The sequence below is a fragment of the Pinus tabuliformis genome, chromosome 5_1 (assembly GCF_031772625.1).
Source record: "Pinus tabuliformis cultivar Carrire ecotype Pingquan chromosome 5_1, CPIR1, whole genome shotgun sequence".
In the NCBI taxonomy this organism is placed as follows: domain Eukaryota; kingdom Viridiplantae; phylum Streptophyta; class Pinopsida; order Pinales; family Pinaceae; genus Pinus; species Pinus tabuliformis.
The window spans coordinates 329,955,305-329,977,278 of NC_142305.1; positions in this window are offsets into that span (position 1 = coordinate 329,955,305).

Here is a 21,974-nt window from a genome sequence, read left to right on the forward strand (position 1 = left end):
TCTTAACTGAAATAATAAATCAACAACATTCAAGAAGTAGTTCATAAAAATGATATTAATTATCAAATCAGTAAATCCAATAATTGAATAATGATATGTGGAAATAGTTCACAACACATTACCATTCAATAAATCAGTTTTATAAGACAGATTTCTGAGTAAATAGTTACTCAGAAATCAGATTTTAATTCATAAGAACAGAGATACCTAATAACAAGATTGAGACAAATTACCCATATTGACAATAGTGCACAAACATGAATAAAATGAGACATTCTTGTTACCATAAAAATGAAACTGATATTTGAAACAGTAGTATTAAAAATACCAATTTATTGCATCCATTTCTCTGATCTTGGTCTCCAACAGTCCTTTACATTGCTTGAACTTCTGCCTTCAAAGCTAAAGCCACAATAGTGAAAACTCTGCCCCTCATACATAATTCAAGATACAAAGGAAAAATCCTCAATAATCCCCAGATCTGAGATTTTCTCTCCTCTCTCCTACAACTCTAAATTCCTATTACAGTAGTGCTTTTAGAAGTCTAGCATTGCAGAGGAGAGCAGCCCTTATTACATTCTGCAATCTATTAGTTATACTATATGTGAAGGAATTCTTGAGAGGAAAGTTTGGTGAAGAGAAATCTGCCAAATCCAATTGCTGGAGCATTCTCATTGATTGAGATCCTTTTCTCCATATTTCTTCCACTATTTTCCTGCAAAAAGAAATCAAAATAAATTAAAATGCAACAATAAAATCAACATGGCATTGCTGGCATTTAAATCAAATCCAATCAAATTCTATAAAATATAAATTCTCTATTGATGTCTAGGATGATTTAATTGGCCAAGAATATCATTGACGAGTGAATCTGCAATTAGAAGAGACCTGGACCAATGAAAATAAAACTCAGAAAAATGATTTTGTTTTCAAAATTCGGAGCTTGATCTTCTGCCTGATTTTTGACCCAATAAATGACCAAATCTGTCAATGAAATCTCCTAAGAAATATTCTCCTTGATTTTATCTTTCCAATGAGCCGTCCTGAGCCTCATTTGGCCAAGTATAACTCATTCTATGAGCTTCCAAAATTGATGAGTCAAATCTGGCATAAATCTGGAAATTCTGTTGCCGGGCTAAAAATATTGTAATTAAAAACTAATGCTAAATTAGTCTCTAATTAATTCTAATTTAATTGCTAATTATACACTAAACTAATTATTAGTAAACTATTTATTAATTAATATCTAACTAACTATTATAGTTAACTAATATAATTAACAAATTAATCTAATTAATTAATATAATTAATTATTTATAAACTAATTAATCTAATCAATAATTAATTATATTTTAATTAAGTTAATTCTATTCTACATATTAAATAATTTAATTATTTTAAATATTAAATTAAATATAAATTTAAAACTAACCTTCCTACCTTACCTGTTTCACTCATACGTATGAGTGATGACTTAAAACTTTAAAGGCAAACCAATCATATTACATGGGTTTTAATTTTAAAATTTATGCCTTATGCCCATTCCATATTACTTAGCCCATATTGCTCATACGTATGAGTATATTTTGTAAATTATATTAAACCAAAACAAGTTAATGCCTTAATACCCCTTTGCTTAATGCAACACGGTTTGACTTATCGGATCGGGGAGTGAGGGGATATCAATGTTTTAAACTTGCGACATATAAAGACTTCCCGATGCGATATTCAACTTTTGCATAATGCTTAACGAGCCATCGTACATCGGCAATCGGAGGTATAGAGGATATCGGGGGTTTTTAAAATTTGTTGCGAACAAAACTTCCGACCCGATATCGCATCGGGGAGTATGGTGTGTATCGGGGGTTTTTAAACTTGCCATATATGAAACTCCCGATGCGATATATATATATATATATATATATATATATATATATTAAATTTTAGTTTAATTAAATTAATTATATTTTAAATAATAATTAATTTAATTAATCTGAGATTTAATATTAACAATCAATTTTGATTTTGATTTTATTTTAGGAGGGTTATTTTATAAACTACAGTCACTCTTAAAAAAATAACTACAGCCACTTCGAAAATTTTGGGTTTTCGAGATTAATAATTGATTAAGAAATTGGAGTAAATTTCTTAAATCTCGATACTTAATGATTTGGCCGCATAACTAAAAATGAAAAATGTTAGTAAAAACTTGCTACGGGTTAATATTTAAAATGAATGCCTTATTGAACTAATTTATTTACAAAATGCAATATTGTACATTTTATGCATTTTTAACCCAGGCTAGATAAATGATGAGACTTCAAAGGAGTGCCATTTTCAAACCAGTTGACCAAATGAGGCGAAACAAGCGTCAATGGGAAGCTTGTAAAAAATCGATTCTAACAAAGCAATCAAAACAAGAATCCAAAGAAAATGTAATATTAACAAAAGCATAGGGCAATCAACTAAATAAAAATCCAAAAAGGTGTTTAGCCAAATTTTTTATAGAAAGGGTCCCTATTATTTGAAGTGAACAAGTCAAAAATGGGGGGGTTGTGTTTTTTACCACAACAGGCCTAAAGCTTCGTGATCACACTGTCTTGCAAGGTGTGAAGGGCTTCACTTGGAAGCGCAACAAAGTTCAACCAAAACTTCTTGAGAGCACTGACGGTGGCCCTGTCATCTTCCACTTCTGCAGTCAAAGCTCCATCCGGCAGCACAACGGCGTGGGGATCCATAGAGAAAACCATATCCACTGCTTCTAAGGTTCTTGATGCCAAACTGGTTGATGCCGCACTGCCCCGCCCTACACCGATCTGCAGTTGAGTATCCTGGATCTGTTGCTCGTGTAGACCCATCTGAATGGCGACCAAAGCTTGTTTTTGTTGTTGCTCAAACTACTGCAGTAGTTCCGCAGTCACGTCCCTTACTGTGTTCCCGATGTCATTCATATCACCTTCTGTCAAATTGATCGGGTCGAGCGATGTCTTACTGGCCTTGGAATTCTTCCGCAACCCTTCTTTTTCTTGCTTCCTAGTGCTCTTAACCCGAAATGGAGTAGTCTTTGGGTTTGCACCACCCTGTCCTGATTGTTACTTTACTTCCTTCATCTACAGTGAAGGAGACTTCTTACTTCTATTAGAGTCACACTCTTCCTCATCTTCCTTCTCTTTGGCCTGCTTCTTAGCAGTGTGCTCTGCTTTGGATTTTTTCTCAGCCTCCTTTTTCCTCTGTTTGGCCAACTGCTGCATCCTCAACCTGGCCTCTTCCTTCTGTTGCTTTCCTTTGGACTTACTATACCCTGCTGACAAATCTGAGGTCGTGCACCACTCTACTGGCCAACGCTCAAGGACCACTGTGATTGCATCGTCTGTCGTGAGGTATGGGAGATCATACCACTTCTGTTGAGGGTCCTTTCATGCCTACATGGAGACACAATGGAAGTCTACCTTGAACTCCACATATCCTGACAACTGCTCAAAGATAGTTGGTGATAGCCACAACTTGTGGTTTATCGCGGCACGGATGCTTGCTTCCATCAGCACCCAAAATATCTTACTATCCTTGACCCTTTTGGGGTCCTTTGTGGCCCAAAGCAAAGTGAACTTCGCTGCTTTTGGAAGATCTGATGTGATCAGAGGAAACTGAATGTCCTCCAGTAATTCCCACATGACTAGTACAATCGATAGAAGAAGTCATGCATAATGGAAGGTCTTACTCTGGTCTTGTGCTTCTCTATAGTTTGTGAGGAACTTACTGCAGAGGTATGACACCCAATCGAATTGTACGCCCTCTATTCATTGGGCTGTTAATGACACAACTCGTGCTGACAATTCATCTACGCGACACTTCCTCATTATTTTCCGAGACAGGATCTGGGTGGCTACCTTAACTGTGGATTTGGTTATGCTGGAAATTGAGTAGCCACATGACTTCTTGGTAAGCTTAAATTTTTCCTTCATTCTCTCAGTGAGGTCGCGCTCACCCGTATTTCTGCCAAATTCCTTGGTCGGATGCAGCCCTGAGTGTGTAGAAATGTGATCCTATGGATCAACAAATCAGTGATCGGTATCGTTTCCCCTAACCATAGGCACCTGTCATGCACCAAGCATAACAACTTTTTGATCACTATCAAATTTATGGGTGTGTGGTTGTAATGCGGCACCCATAGCAGGTTCAACAGTCCTGCCTTGTCCACCCCTTTAATCCATTGCCCCAGCTCTAGCGCGGTCACACCAGAATCTTTATAGAAGATGCAGGTCATAAATCTACCAGTCGCCAAGTGGGGAAACCTCTCAGTATTTGCCAAGTCCCAATCCTCCAACTTCAGATGTGGCACGCGTGCCAAGCGTGGACTTTCAAATGTGATATTTCCTGTAGCAACGACATGTTAATTAAGAATTTTCCCTCATCTAGGTCCTTTGGGGACTTTACCTTGCCTTGGAAATAGGGTCTACCCCCTCAATATCGATATCTTCTGTTCCCATACCATCGTCTTCCATGCCCTCATCGGATTCTAGGTCTACTACCTTGCCCTTCTCCTACGCAGTAGGATTCTCTTTCTTCTAGTGCTTTCTCAGTGACTCACGCACCGACTGTGTCGCTTTCTACTTGTCCTTATTTATCTTAGGACCCTCTCTGGTTGGCATAGGCCTCAGCCTGAGATAGGTCCAAAAGGAATTACAGTATACTAAAAGAACCCCCACTCAGGTGGTGAAGGTCATCTTACTTCTATCCTCCGACACGATCTTTATCTGATGGTACCCCGAGAACCCATCCATGAATGGATATGCTTCCTGTCCTCCTACATCATCCAGCACTTCATTGGTGAATGGAGTTAGAAGGGATCATGTATGCAGGAATCATTCAACTTCTTGAGATCTACACATATCCTTATTTCATCATTCTGGTTCTTTTCCTGAACTACTATTGGGCTTACCCAATCAGACTCTTCCAATGGGTCAATAATACTCGCCCCAAGCATTTTATCCAACTCTAAGCAGACTCTTTCTTTATACTTCGGATTGAGGTGGTAAGGCCTCTGTTGATCGACTTTGCATCCGGTTTCAACATAATTTTCATAACTCCTAGGTCCCCTATTATCCCCTTTAGGTCTGAGAACTTCGTAGGGAACAAGTCTTGGTATTCGTGGAGCAATTCAATGACCTTATCTACTGTGCATCATCCCAATAGTCCCCAATATTTGCAAATTTCAGCTCCACCTCTATTCCAATGTTCACTTGTCTTGTTTTTAGCAGCGCGGTGATATCTGGATTTTCAATTTGTGGTCCTTCAACTTCGCGGTGACCTTCAGTCTCTGGGATATTAATGTTCCTCAGGTCCTAGCCTTTCTCTTCGGTAGCCACATTGTAGCACTTTAGTGCGTGGCATAGCTAGGTGGTCCAATTCGATTGAATTAAGTCCAAGGGATCCTGCGGTACTCTGAAGATTGTTGCCTTGACTTCTTGCAATGCCTCATCAATACTTTCAAACCCATCCTCAAAGCTAAACGTCATCAAGAATCCCTATTGCAAAATGTCCCATTCTTCAGTGCCATGGCAGAGCTCTATTTCCAAGTACCAGTTCATTGGTATTACATCCAAAGTATGAAAAAAATAGAGGCACCCATTCAGGCTGAGGCTTCGCTCCATAAGAGTTTTCTTGGAGCACTTTGGCATTGGAGTAGGAAAGGCAAAGAAGGTAAGAGGAAGCAAAGATCAAGCAGCTACATCGGGCCTCAATGCAGGTATCAACTTACATGTGTATTTCCCTTGTTGGATTTGGCATGCATGGGGTTGCATGTGCTTATTTTCTACCATGGCATGGGTTTTTCTAGGTGTGACAGTTTTCTCAGCCTAGCCTTTCCATTTTCTGAGAGTTTTATGAGCTAGGTTCTCTCATTCAGTTTATGTGGGATGACCGGATTGGATTCGAAGTTGAGTGGGGTGGATCTCCGAATTGACAAGCACATGGTGTAGTGGTCCCTGAAACAAACTGAGGATGCATGAAGCCACTAGCCTAGTAACCCCTGAACTGGACTATGGGTTGTAGTAAATCCAGATTGTGAGCTTTAGTGGGCCTAGGAATCGTTGCCAGTGAATGGCGGGATATACGGTAAATCCAAGAGGTATATTTTCTCTTCGTTGGGCCTAGTTATTCCAGGATGGAATGCACGGTAAAGCCTAGAGAGTATGTCTTGATGTAGGGCCTAGTGATCCCTAGATTAGACTGCAAATGCACAGTAAAGCCCGAGAGACTAGGAGGCACTCAAATTACTCATGGTGTAGGAAGAGAAGTTTGGTGGGATCTGCATTGATTGGTGTTTTTGATGTGGTCTATAAGTCCCACATTCATGCTTCGAATAAGGCATGCGGGTGATTGGTTGAGGAGAGACTTGGCTCAGTTCATCTACGGTCAAGTGGAACGTGGTAGTCCCATCTCAGGTTGGTTCATTGAATTGATTAATGGGAAATTTATTCCATTGATTTTCATGTGTAAATGTACTGGTGTATATATGGATTTTGATGTTTGATATGTTTATTGTATTTATGTTCCTATTATACTTGTTATATGCACATTTTATGACAACAACTATGTATGGCTCTCAGCATGTTTTTACTTGAATATGAATGGATAATGCGTATATGACCTAATAGACGAATATGAAACAAATGAAATGAGGGAACAATGGTTTATAGTGAATCTCAAATAAGTATGAGATCCCTACACTTAATTATGTTGTTTACACTTGTTGGTTACATGTTGACAATATGTTTGATGAAATGCCTGTCATGGCTGGTAGGGGTCTAGTTAAGGTCTTCTGAGTTAATTTATTTTGCTTCATTATTTCCCTATACCTTTACTAATTTCAATCTTTCATTCGATTGAGGGTGGTGGCCTAGTGTTTGGGATTGAAAAAGAGGCCTAAATCCTGAGGTTGCTCACACAGAACTGGCAAGTTTGGTCCATAGTCACTGGCATGCAGGTCTATGAGAGTGACATTAAGTCTCTGGTCACTCCCTTTCCCATAGCATGAGAGCGACTATGGCCTCAAAGGTTCAGAAAAAGCAATGGGGCCTAGGGACACACTGTCTGAGTGGCTGACTTATCTCCTGAGGGTTCTATTGATGATTTTGGATGACTGTGTGTGATGTTCCATCGATTCCACTTCCTTAAGGTCACATAAGAGGTCAAATATGATCATATTATCCTCGCGTCCAATGTTCACCCTGGTTGGCATAGTTACCTGGGTGGATGTGGGAGGAGGGTGATACACTTTATCCTTTATTTAATTTCATTTTCTTTCATGTGTGCATTTTCACATATTACTAGGCATTCATTACGCTAGGGAAGATGAGGGATCCCGAATTATTTTACGAGAAACAGAGGTTGTTCCTCGTGTGACAGAAACTAAAACATATTCTAATTTAGGTTTTCTGTCATGCTAATCTTCCACATATCATCTCCAGTTAACAAGTGAACAATGAAAACAATTCATTGAAACATTAAATACCATGCTGAGCACAAGGTTCAGGTTATGGGTACAACCCATTCAAATTGATTAGGGTTACTCATGAGCAATTTGTTCTTATTTTACTTGTTAATACATTAGACTCATAAGAGAGATATCCAGGATGTAACTTTGATGACTGGTTCTAAGAGAAGCTACCTATTGGAGTAACCATCACAACTACACATAATCATTAAGGCTAGGGTTTTAATGCTAGGGAAAGGTGACCAGGGAAGCTCTTCTAAGGTTTCAACATGTGCGAAGAGGTCAAAGAAATCACTTTAAGGTTTGATGACATGAAAACTGGTGAGAGAAAACTAGTCATAGCATCAAAGTATGAAAGGCTCTCGGTTCGTGAAGTCCCTTCAGATTGCATGCAACATAGGGGAAAATGCACGACTAGGTCAATGGCTAGTGTGTGCCATGCCAGAAGACAAATGCATGATGTAATGCAACAGGTAGGGCTTATGATGCAATGCAATGTTGTGTTATGTAAATGTGTGGAATATATCATCTAATTGTAGATAAAAGAACCATGAAAATACGTTATGCACATTATACAGCAATGAGTAGTGCAAGAATCCAAGTGCAAGCTAGTGGAAAATCAAAATGCAGGAAACTAAACTACCTACAGTAAGGAAAACAAAACATAACAAATTTAAACCATAAAGCAAATGCTAAGGAGAAAACCTTAATCAACAAATTAATAAGAAAAACCTAAAACCTAACTAGTCTAAACCTTAAACCCTAATTTAACCAAAGAGGAGGTTAGGTCATGTGAAATCAAACTTCCAATGTAGCCACCACAGCAAGTCCCAGTGTGCAAAAGAAAGATGACAACGCTTATAATCTATAAAAATAATTGTTCAAAAACAAAAATGGTCACCTGTGAAACATGCACAACAACAAGAAGGCATACCTACTTACAAGAAAACATGCTAGAAAAGATTGTTCAAGCCAAACTGCAGTTCAATCCTAGAAAACATAATCACAAATTTGAAATCTATAATCATCCATCCATGACATGCATCCATTCATGGTTAACCATAAATCCAATGTAAGTGAGAAAGGATGTTGCTTGCTAACAGAGAAATCCACTAGATAAGATCCTTCAAGCCAATCAACAACCCTATCTTGGTATCGAGGATGATAAACTTGATAACTTTGGAAAGAGGAGTTTTTTCTAGGTGTAACTGAGATACCAAATGATTCAAGCGAGAAAACCCTAATCCCAAGAACCCTAGTTTGAAGTTTTCCATGTATTTTGTCAAGGATGTGAGGACCTGACATAACCATCAACGTAAGCTGAAGTGCCTCACCATCCCAAAAAATATTTGAATCTTCAAATGACAAGTCATAAAATGTCAGTAGTTTCGCAATATTGATAGGTGAATGCATGTGGTCATCATTAGTTGTGACATGACAACTTCCAGTGAAAATATTGTTTATTGGATCAACTGTCTGAATACTAATTGATTGGCAGTTCAATAGATCAGATTCCTTATATTCCCAAGAATGAAATTAATTAGCTAGAAGAGTCTAAGGCAAATGAGAGGTTAGATGATTCATACCTTCATATGTAGAGGATTGTAAGACATCATCTGCTTGTATATGTTCAAAAACAGTACCGCCTAGGAACTAGTCAAAACTAATTGGGACAATGGTCGGTGTACTTCCTTCAGCAAACAAATTAGGTATAGAGGTTGATGCATATCAGTTGACATGGGGTGGAAAAACATTTTCAGAGAAACCTCACCTAAATAATAGGATTTCTGAGATGAGCTTGCATCTGGCAATATCATGCTAAGAGGGGAGTGATGTGTGGAAACCTTAATTTGACTTCGTTTAGGGTTATCATCAAGAACGTGAGAATGTGACATAAGTATCAGCAGACACTGAAGTGCCTCAACTTCTCGATGAGTGTTCAAACCTTCAAAAGGGGAAACATCAAACTTTCGTGGCTTCGTGGGATCAACAAATGGGTACCAATTATAATCACCTGAGGTGTGAGTGAATATTTTTTCAGTATAATGACAATCACTAAAGCCACCAGTTTGATTAGGCTGGGTCTCTCACACATAAGGCTCTTCTTGGATTGAAAGTGAAGAGGAAGCAATGAGAGAATCATCTTGACTTGGTCGAGATGTAAGGTTTTCTTCTTCACATTTAAACACTGTGGATGGAAGAGATCAACAATAAGAGATTCACTATTCTCATAATATGTTTGTGTAAAATCACCCCGATGAACATGAATGCACCCAACACCAATAGGATAAAGTTTTGAAATATTTGTAGAAACTGCCGATGTAGTAGACCCATGAAATAAATTGGGGTATAATGGATGAAAAGGGTCATATGAAGGGGAACTATTTAGACCAAGACTCACATCCTGCACATTAGTGTCATGTAGAGGGAGAAATGGATTTGCATGCATGATATGGCCCATGGATTTGATAGGATAATCAACTTTATTTGAGAGAAGACCTGAGTCATTGTCAACGAGTGAATAAAATCTAGTAAAATACCTAGGCATATGTTTAACTGGCTCAAGCTGGGTTTCATCAACAGTGAGAGATGTTGCATCAACATAATTTTTAGATTCAAATTCAAAAGGATATACGAGAGCTTGGGAAATAAGACAATTTGATTCATCTCCTTGAAAGCACTCTTCATCATCTGAACTATTTGTGACCAGAACTTTGTCAGGTAACAAAGGAGGAGGAGGATGAGAAATCCCACAAGTATAAATTCCCCCCCAGAGGCTTAAGGTTGTTCCTGATTCAGAGAGATAGGCAAAACAAGATTAGGCGTAAAATCTAGATACTTTGTAACTTTTAAATTATCATGATACTCATAACAATCAGAATTTGTTTTGAAGTGAAGATGTTACAGAAAAACGAAAACCAACCATTGAAAATTTTCACGCAAATACACCCAGTTGACATCTCTTTAAGCAAATTCAAAACAAAGATGGAAAAATCTAATAGAAAAATCCTCTAGAGATTCTTTAGGTTTCATTCTTAGCTCATTTATGCTTATTAACACATCATGAGAATCATACCTATGAAAATCTTGTCGGAGCTCATTGATGAGTTGCTCGAATGAATGAATGAAAGCTAATGGCTATGTGTGGCACCATCGCTTAATGCAACCTTCAAGGGTGAGGGAGAAGAGCACACAAGCAAACTCTTCATCGTCGATCTCGTAAGATTCACAAAACTTAAGGAAATAAAAAATGTGCTCGGTTATGGATGTTCCATCCTCACCATCAAACTTTAACTGAGACAAGTGATAGAGATGCTCATTGGGGATTGAACATTGAAAAATGGATAAGTTAGAGAAGCACCCTGGGAGCGAGATTCAGGACAGAGCCATTTACACATATAAGACTAAATTGTGGGCTTAACTTGTCATGTGGCCCTCCTTCTAGCACCAATTTGTCATATAGAAAAGTTAATAAAACAAAGTTTCATAGCAATTTATAAGATAATAAAGTATTAATATTACTATCCATTATACAATCTCACATCATATATGCATTCCAAATGATAAACAATACATCATCCAACCATATGTAGGTACAAACCAAATATAAGTCGGAAGCACCATGTTCATATTATGTAGTTAGGAAATGCAGATACCTTGTAAAGAAAGGATGAACCTACACAAGTAGATCTATCATAACTTTTATTTGCATTAAGATCATAACATTATTGGGGTAGTCATGAATCAAATTAAATGTAAGACTTTTTTACATTGAGGTGAACAGAGATGTTATAAGAAAATATTTTATTTTTATTTTAAAAAGGCACATAAACTTGAAGAATGGAAGGAATTACAAAGCTCCTTAATACTTGGTTGTACAATGCACTTCTAGCTGTAAAAAGTATTTATGACAATTTTCATAAATATGTTTTAGATATATTAAACTTAATAATGAGCATCTTTGAATAAAATGTTTTAAAATATAAGACATGTTGACATTAAACATTTGCCTTTTAATAATAAAATTCTCCTTGTTATAAAATCTTGATATAATTTTTTTTTATTAAGAATTTTTCTTTCTTAAATTATTAAATAATATTATTAAATTATTTTATGAGATGAATTTATTTCAACTGCGGATTCTAGAAATGTATATATTTCTGGAAACAATGCTGTTAACATCCTGGGCTTGGTCTTGGCCATGGCTTTACGTTACTCCATATAGGCGAGGATGGCTCTTACAGAAAAAAAACAGTGTAAATCCTTTTTTCGGATACATAACATATGCCATCCGTAAATCTGTCGATTCTGAAAAAGCTAATTTTAATAAATATAGTTTTAAATATCGGAGAAAAGATTGATCTGAGTAAGGGTAGATTTTAAAAAATTTCATTTTCTGGATTTTGAAATATTTAAGAAATTCAATACACTCTCAAATTTTCAAAGTCTTTCAAAAATTCTGTTTTTAAAAATTATATATATAGATACGCTTTCTGGGATGGGTTATTGTTTATGAGGTTGGAAGTTCAGCTTTTATTCATTTTATTAGGGTTTTGAGTATTCTCGTTCCGTGCAGGTGTGGGGATTCATGAAAGCTGCATGAATGCCTATTCATTCATCTGCGGGGCAATTCTGTTTGTTTTTCTTTTCTGGCCGTGAACCATTTCAGCTAGGCCAGATCTCTATTGTGTTTGTAATAATAAATTGAGTTTTATGTTCAGTAACATTGGTAGTTTATACTACTGTATGACTGCCTCACTCTCCGGAATAAACCTGTTGTTAATTGCGATTAGCCCTTTATACTTCGGTTAATATGAATTTTTAATATAACGAGTCATTCATTCTGTTATGAGTTTCTACATGGATGCTTATGTTCACCGCTCAGCTCTGGTCTGAGTTTCTAAATAGATGATTATGTCCACAGTTTAGCTGTCACGACGTAATTTGCATTAATTATATCAATTTATGAATTCTACATGGATATTTAGGGTTATTTTTCAATTTTATTATTATCAATTTGATTGCTTGGGTTCAAACTTTAACTTTATTCTTGTCAATATGATTAAGGATTATTTTATTATTATAATTTTGATGGTTTATGTTCATGCTTCAAATTTATTATTATCAATGTGATTAAGATATCTTTTAGTATATTGCCTAGAACTTGGTTATACAGTCTAGATATTTATAATTAGATCTAATCATCCTTGTCATGGTTATATATATATATAGATATTTACATTTATTTCTTATTTTTATTATTATTAATTTGATTGAGAATTTTTTAATATACTAGGAAACTTGGTTATAAAATCTAGATCTTTATTTTTTTTATTTGTAAATGTTTTTACATTCGTTTTATATTGTTTTGAATTTATGTACAATAGGTTTTTTGGACTTAGAAGTTATAAATAGTATAATTTTGTAAATATTGATAATAAATTGTTAATCTATAATAAAGGTAATTTTTATTTCTCACGTGTAAAATATTTATATATTCTATATTTTATATGAGATTTATACAACTTTCAGTTTATCATAAATTTGAAGCTATTACATTAGAATTCATCCCTTCATTACAAGAGTTAAATTTAATTATTTTTTACCAACCACCTAAAATAAATCAAATTGACTAAAATAATTATTTTTTTACAAGAGTTAAATTTAATTCTTTCTTACCAACCACTTAAAATAAATCTATTTGACTAAAATAGATATTTTTTTATGAACGTAATAAATTAATTATAATTAAAGAATAATACTTTAAAAAAATTATTGATAATTAGTGAAAAAATAAAACTTTTATTTTAAATTATCAATCATTTTTTTTCTTTTCTAAAATTATTTTTTATTTAATAATTTTTTTTTAAATCAAAGCTCAAAATATACCACAAACATTTTAAATAATTGATCCTAAAGTAAATTTTATTCTATTATATTATCACTCACACTTATATTACTTTGGTGTTTTAAAGATTTTAAGAGGATATGGATATATTAGAGTTTATACCATAATAAAATGAATATATTATAGAAAGATTTAGTAACTAAAAGAAAATTAAGATATTATAAGGAGGTCATTAGATCAAAAGTATCTCTCATTTTTAACTAGCACAAAGAAGAAAATTAATATAACCAAGATTAGAATGAACTCTCATAAGCTCCATAGTGAAATGGGTCCTTGGGTAGTTCCTAAAACACCATGGATGGAAAGGATCTGCCATGTCTGTGAGAATATCAACATGAGGATGAAAATCACTTCCTCCTAGATTGCCCCGCGTACAACCACATTAGATCTCAGTTTCATAATCTTTGTTGCAATATTGACCGTCCTAGCCTTCTTCGATGTCAAAATAATAGTGAGATTGAGAGGTTTCTCTCCAAGTTTTTTGAGCATAGGAATAAAATCTTAAATCAAACTAAATAATTCACTTTCTTTAGGTCGATAAACCAAAGTTTGGTCTCACTGGATTAAAATATTTAGATTATAGACATTTTTTTATTCTATTATATTAACAATCACATTTAAATTACTTAGGTGTTTTAAAGATTTTAAGAGGATATGAATATATTTTTTTATTAGAGCTTTTTTTTATTGTTTGATAATTTATGTTAAAAATGTTCTATTTGTATTAATGACTTATAATTATGTTAGTTATATAAATTAAATGAATAATAAATATTGATAGGCAATTGTTAATGTATAGTTAACTTAATTATTATAGGGTCAAAACTATTATATCAAACCTAACAACTACCTAAAGTAAATCTAACTGACTAAAACTAATATAGATCCATTTTAGTTTCCAGATAAATCAAATTTATGCAAGTGCAAACTTTTTTTAAAGAGAAAAACATGAAAAATGTTTTGCATATACAAAAATTTGATCTCTCTTAGGATTTGATAGATTTGTGGTGTATATATATATTGCATTGAAAATTGCAAGTTGTGTAAAATTCAAGCTCGAATTTGCAATTCCAATAAATATTTATTTGAAACATTTTTGCAATATATAAATCTATCTATCTATCTATCTAGTTCAAATTTTGCATGCATATATATATATATATATATATATATGCAAAATTTGAACTAGTAGAAGAATGATTATATATGCAAAATTTGAACTAGTAGAAGAATGATTATTTTGCCCATACAATTTCTAGGAATATTGTGATTTCTTATTGTTTAGAGTGCACTTTTGAATGAATAAATGGATTCAACACTCGTAAAAACCCATGAGGCCATTTAAACAATTTAATCTTTTGATTCATAAAAATTTCTACCTAATTTTGGGAAAATGGGCATAAAATGTCAATTTCCTCTATTAGTTAACTATGCATTTATAAGATATACATAGTTGGCATTATAGTAATTTTTTACTTAATATGAGCATTGAAATATTTATTTATAAATCACATTATACACATTTTTTATTAAATATATTTTAAATAAACATCAATATTATTTAATGTTAGATATTGAAATATTTTATTTATGATCCACATTGAATTTTTTTTATTATTGTTAATATTTCCACATATTACTTTTATATTAAAAATTTAATGAACTACACATCTTCTTAGTATTTTTATTACAAAGTAATTTAGCTTTTTTTCTTTCAATTATTTGTTCTCTTTGGACATTGAAATAGTTTATTATAGTCAATATTCAAAAAGAATTGAGGGCGAAATATTTTTACATCTCTTTGAATAAGATATAATATCAACAACAATGAAGCAATCACAATAAGAAAAGAATTATTGATATTTTATAATGATTTTAATCAAAACTAATCAAACATATTTATACATTTTTTTAATTCTAATCTATATTACTTTTTTATTTGAAGAGCGTTTTATTTTTATTTAAAAAAAAAAACAGATGTCAATTTGAAGTTGATCGCATTAAAAAATATACATCTCTCTTACTTTGAAATGTAAAATATGCTTCTCAACACAATAATTATTATTTATAAATATAGTAGACTAATTATAATTATTAAAAAAATTATATTACTTAGAAAAAATTAATAATAATTAATTTAAAATAATATATTTTACTTGAAATTATCAGTCAATTAAAAGTAAAAGTAAAAATAATTATTTTATCCCTACAACAATTTTAAATGGAAAAAACAAGAAATACAACTAATATTTTAAAGGAATTCATTCTTCATTCTCAAGTAGATTATATTTAAATATTAATAAAAATCGAGTTAGTTTAAGATTATATTTAAATATACTAAAACATCGGCATGTAAATATATTAAAACACTCACATGTAAACTAGTAAAATGTTTTAAAGATTTTGATATATGCAAGTTAATATTATAATATTTTATATATTTATCAAAATGTATTTCGGAAAAATTACATGTTTGTTTTTGTCAAATTTTCGAATATTTATTGTAATTTATCTTAACTATATATATATCGACTGTAGAATAAAATTAAATTAAAATATTAAAATTATAAATTGAAATTAAAATAATTAGTAAAATTAAATTAAAATATTAAAATTATAAATATTTTAAAAATTAAAAAAATAGTTAAATAAAAAAATAACTATCGGAAAATTTAGAGATCTAAATTTCTTGGATTATAATTAATGTTTAAGGAATTTAGACTTCTGTGATCCATAACATTGTTTAGATAATCTTGGGCGAAATCACATAACCAACCAACCAGTGTGGTTCATCGTCAGGACAAGTTGAAGAACCAATCCGGGTTAGCTTGTTTAAATAGAGTGTGCAGAGACTCCAATGGCTATATTGCCAACGGCTAATTTTGACCTAATCACCCTAGTCAAACCACTAATATTCTTGTTATATTTAATTATTATTATTCTTAGAAAATAGCTAAATCAGGTAAATAATATATTAAAAGAATTCATTTGTTAATTTAAATAAATGTATATGTATATCTAAAAACAAATAATATATAATTTATTATTTTTAGAAATTAGCTAAATCAGGTAACTTATATATTAAAAGAATTCATTTGTTAATTTAGCTAAATGTATTCGTTTAATAATAAAGGTATATGTATATCTAAAAATGAATAATATATAATATTTATATAATCCATATTTATTATTTAAATATAATGGTCATTAAATTAATAAATTATATCTAATATAATAATTCATATTTATTAAATAAACTATATTTATTATTATTCCAATATTATTTAAATACAAACAAATAGTATTAAATTACTATTATTCTTAGAATTTAGTTACATTAGGTAATTGTATATTTATTTAATAATAATTATTTAAATCTAATGGTCCATTGGTAAACTAGATATTCTCTATTTGTTTTTTAATAGATGAATATGCAATAATATATCATTTTTATTTATTATTTAAATATAATGGCCCATTTGAAATTAAATCAATAAGTTATATATAATAATTTATATTTATTAAATAATCTATATTTACTTAATAATTTATAATTCCAATATTATTAAAAAACAAACAAATAGTATTCTTGTTAAATCATTATTATTCTTAGAATTTAGTTACATTAGGTAAATACTATAATTGAGGATTGTTAAAGTACATGTTTATTAATAATTGTATATCTATAAAAAAGAACTAACTCAAACTAACTCAATACTATTGGTATATCATATATTTATTAATAATAATTTCTTATTTATCATTTAAATCTAATGGTCCATTGGTAAATTAGATCTTCTCTCAAGATTTTATAATTAATTTAATAATTTATATTCATTAAATAATCAATATTTATTCAATAATCTGTTATTCCAATAAAATTATTAAAATTAACTATGTAATTAGGTAAATATATTATTACTTATAAGGTTTAAAAAAGGGGTTTTTACTAATTAAATATATAAGAAATTAGTTAAAGGGAATTTCAATTCTAAAGGTATAGTAGAATTAAATATAAATGCATAAATAATTGAAATTATGGAAACAAAAATCTAATCTAATTATAATATACCCAATAGTACCATAAACGAGATAAGGTTAATACAATAATTAGCCCGAAATTAATTAATAACCTATTAATAACTCATACACCCCATAATAATAGGACTAAACCGTACTAATACTATAGGATGCAAGGATTAACGGGGAGAAAACCCGGGAAAAAGGGGGACCAACCGCCTAAAACAAATCTTAAGGAGAGGGAAGACAGAAACCCTAAGACCTAACAAAAGGGGAATGAGGAGGCTAGGAAGACAAGGCTGGGACCCAGCAACTGCTAATCTTCCAGCCATCATCCCTATTAAGATTGTTCGGCCTTTTCTCAATCTCCAGGGCCTCTCTAAATTTGCGATGGTGAAACTGCGCAACTTTGGCAATGACTTGAGCCTCTTCTATACATACATGATGCATAGTCTTCCCCGCATGCTCAGCCAGGGCTGAGGACTTGGTCCTACCATGTCTTAAGTCAGCCGAATGCTCGCTAATCCTTTAGTTGATAGAGCGACCAGTCTCACCAATATAAGGGGTCCCACAGGAACAAGGAATGACATAGACGCCCTTCATGTCCTTAGGGTCAATAGGGTCTTTCACAGACCTAAGGGAGCCACGGATAGTATTGAGAGGTCTAAAAGTTACGGGCACATCGTACTTCCTCAGAATCCTCGCCAATTTCGCCGAAGATTATCTAAACAATATAATTAATGTATTTATAATAAAGTGAGAGAGACCACAAGCAGAAAACCTCCTTTCGAAATTTACAACATAAAAAATGCTTATCCCTAACTGTCTCTATTCTTATAAAAACTCCATAATTGAACATTAAAATAAATAAATGTATACACATATATATAGGGGGTGTGTTTTCGTACGATATTGTTTACGTTTAAGGGTGAGAAGATACGATGCGGAGGATGGCCGGAGGTGGTCCAGAAACCAGGTGATTAATGGTGTGGAAAAAGGTGAATTAGTTTGGAAGTCAAATTAGTAATGAAAAAATATTCACATTTTGAGTGCAACCTGTTTGACGTTAGGATGACAAATTTCCTTTTATTAATGCTTTCGAAATGCAGCTTAATGGCGTAGGCGAAGAAGTCCACCACCTCCAAAAGGTCACCTATTGACTCTCAGTTTTTTATGATAAACTTTTTATCTAATCAAATTCCTTTTTTTCTTTAAAACATTAATTTATAAGCAGTGTCTTTGGAAAAAGGACTTTAAAACATATCTTAATCGTACCTCATATAATTAATTTTTAATAAAGGACTTTAAAACATTTCTTAATCGTACCTCATATAGTTAATTTTTAATAAGAAATGGAAATGATTATAAGTAAAGAACTTTAAACATCTCGTAAATGTACCGGAGGCGTTTTTATGATGGATTTGGTTGGGGAGATTCAACTAACAAAGGCTTAATTTTGTGCTCTTCCATTCAACAAATTTTGATTACATGGCAAAGCCGCCAACAATTTTTTACCATGTGGCAAAGCATTTACTCAGCGCGATTATGTTTTTTTTCGATCTTTTGGTAGGCATGGTGAATATGTAGCGAGGTTTCTGTCTTTTTTCATTTGACATTGCAATCATTTTGTGTAACATACCTCGGTAACCTCGCATGTAAAAGTACGGAGTTAGAATTTTTTATACAAATTACCCACAAATAATTATCCAATTCACAACTCCACAAATAATCATTAACCATTAGATATAATGTACATTAGCACATCAACTAAATTGCAATAGAAGACATTAAGTTGCTTAACCATTAACCACCACTGTGGTAGTGTAATAACATAAACTGTCTCATGAATCCTTGCATCCATTTCATGATTTCCTTAACCATATTAGTTAATCACATACTTGGAAATTATGATTATGCCATCAAATAAAGAATCATCAAAATCAAGGATTCATCATCATCAAACTAACACAAAAGGCAATCACACCATTGAACACCAATATACCCTAGAAACCCCGTAGGGTGAAAACCAGCAAATGTTTAATCTTATTATTAAACGTTTATGAGGGTTTTCACCCCTCACTCAATGGCTTATAAGGGATTCCATCCCTTAACCATTGTTATAAAATCATTACAATGAATTATCATTAAGTCATCACATAACTAGCTAAAAGCTAATACAGTTTCCATGAAACCCTTTACTTACATACCGCCACATGCAACATTCCTTGTGGCATGATTGTTCTAGCAATGTACGATCCCGCAACTTGTACTCATCTGCATGGACCGTTAATCATTTTCCTGCCACAACATTAAACATCACTTTTCTTTGGCGCCATTCGCCATCGTTTCCTGTCTGTTGAGAATGCAACAAGATGATGGAGCTTAGTGGAAAGAAGTCGCCTTCACTAAGTGGGCCAGCAGGATATTTTTGGTGCAAAGTCTATTTTTAGACTATGTCTATTTTTATACATATGGATCATGGTCTATGAGTTGCAGTATGCTATTTGTGGATGATTGGTCATGTTGGTAAAAATAAATGGACTTCTATTTTTTTTTTTTTCTAGTTAAGACTAACTTAAGTACCCACGAGGATTTGAACCAGTGACCTATCGCAAGGTGTGCCTTAACAGCGCACCCATTCACCGTCTATCCAAAGCCCCGTGGGCGATGGACTTCTATTTTTAGACATATGGGTGGTTTCTATTTTTATACTGCCAGGCTAAAAATAGAACAGTCAAATATTATTGTCTCATAATAATATTTGGACTGTAAACATTATCTTATCCTCTTGGAGCACTTCAGTTTGAGCTACAGATGTGGCACATGCAGCTGTCAGAAGGAAATACGCTTTCTTTATGGGTTAGTTGAGCTATTGCATGTAGGACTTCAGTTAGAACTCATGTGGTTGAGTTTGGTGGAGTTGATTGTGGAGTTGATGGAGTTGTGTTCAGTTTGACTTGGTTGAACTAGTTGTATTTTAGTCTAACTAAATAATACACTAGTGATGAGTTGTGTGAATTAATTATTAATTAATTCACTAATTATTAACTCATAAAGCAACTAAAGAATACATCAGTTAACTCAGTGCATGTACAATTCAGTGGAGACAAGTGTTAGAGGTTGAGATTTCTATCAGTTGTGACTATAGTTGTGCATGAGATTTGCACATGCATGGATGGAGATCTCCCATGAGGCTTGCGTAGTATAACCAAAGGAATTCAATTTCATAGAGTGATTGATTCCCTTGCAGGATTGCACAGTGGAGGAAGGCAAAGTAGTGGAGGAGATTTGAGCTGTGATTGATCAGATCTGAGCTAGTTTTGTGTGTAACAGGTGGAGATAGTACTGAGTACTTGTGAGGAGTATTGTACTATGTATTGTTACATGTTCTCTATCATTACAATATAAATACTGTGTGGGGTTTTCAGCTGTATGCTTTCCCCGGGTTACATACTGTGTTAATGTGTGCATGCGATTGATGTTTCATTGTTTTTAATGCTACTAAATTGATGATCAACGTAGAGGAGGTTATGTATTATGCATGCATTCCGCAATAGTGTATAATCGGGATAATATCTGTGAATAAGTGTCATATTATTCAAAATTTCTACATGGTATTGGAGCTGTTGATCATTAGATCTACTATTTAGAAAGTGTTTACATTTTATTTCTTCAGGCAGAGTCTGTAATCGGTCCAAGTAGCCTCTGGATTCATCCTTCCTTTGGAAGGTGAGATATCCCGTAAAAGCCTATACAGTTAATCTCTGTACGAGAAATACTTTGTTCTCACGAATTTTAGATCAGAGGCGGTTGAGTTTTTGAGCTGGTGGAATTCGAATTTGCAGCAGTGTTTTGTTGGTGTCAACGTGGTAATGTCTATCAATGGATTGCGATTGGAGTATTCTCTTGAGGGCAGCTCGAACTATATTGAATGGAAGGACAGGATGGAGGAGGTGTTAGATGATAATGGGCTGAAGGAGTTCATAGAGGCTAAGGTCCCAAAGCCTACTGATGCTGCCGAAGCTGAGGTTTGGAAAAAGAAGATAGCAAAGTGTCGAAGGATTCTGTTGGAGGGTGTGAAGGATCACATTGTGTCTAGCCTGCATGGAAAGGCTTCTCCATACTTGATGTGGAAAGCGTTGACAGATCTATTCCAAAGCAAGAGCTATCAAAGGAAGCTGGCGCTGAAGGATAAACTCAGAAACATTAAATGCGATAAGGGAGATAGTATGCCCAAGTATCTCACGAAGTTCACTCAGTGCAGAGATGAGCTAGGAAGTGTGGAGGTGACTGTCGATGATGAGGACTTAGTGAGCTTGGCTCTCCTTGGTCTTCCGAAGAGTTGGCATTCCTATCAGGACTCTGTCAATGGTCGAGAGAAATTGCCAGGATGGGAGAGACTTTGGTCATATCTTGTGCAGGAGGATATCAGGTAGAATACCAGGGACAGATGTTCATCAAAGGGACCTGATGAAGAAAATTGGGCTTTGGCTGCCAAAGAAAAGAAGGGGAAGAACAAGAAAGCTTCTCATTCCGGTGCGAAAGGCAAGA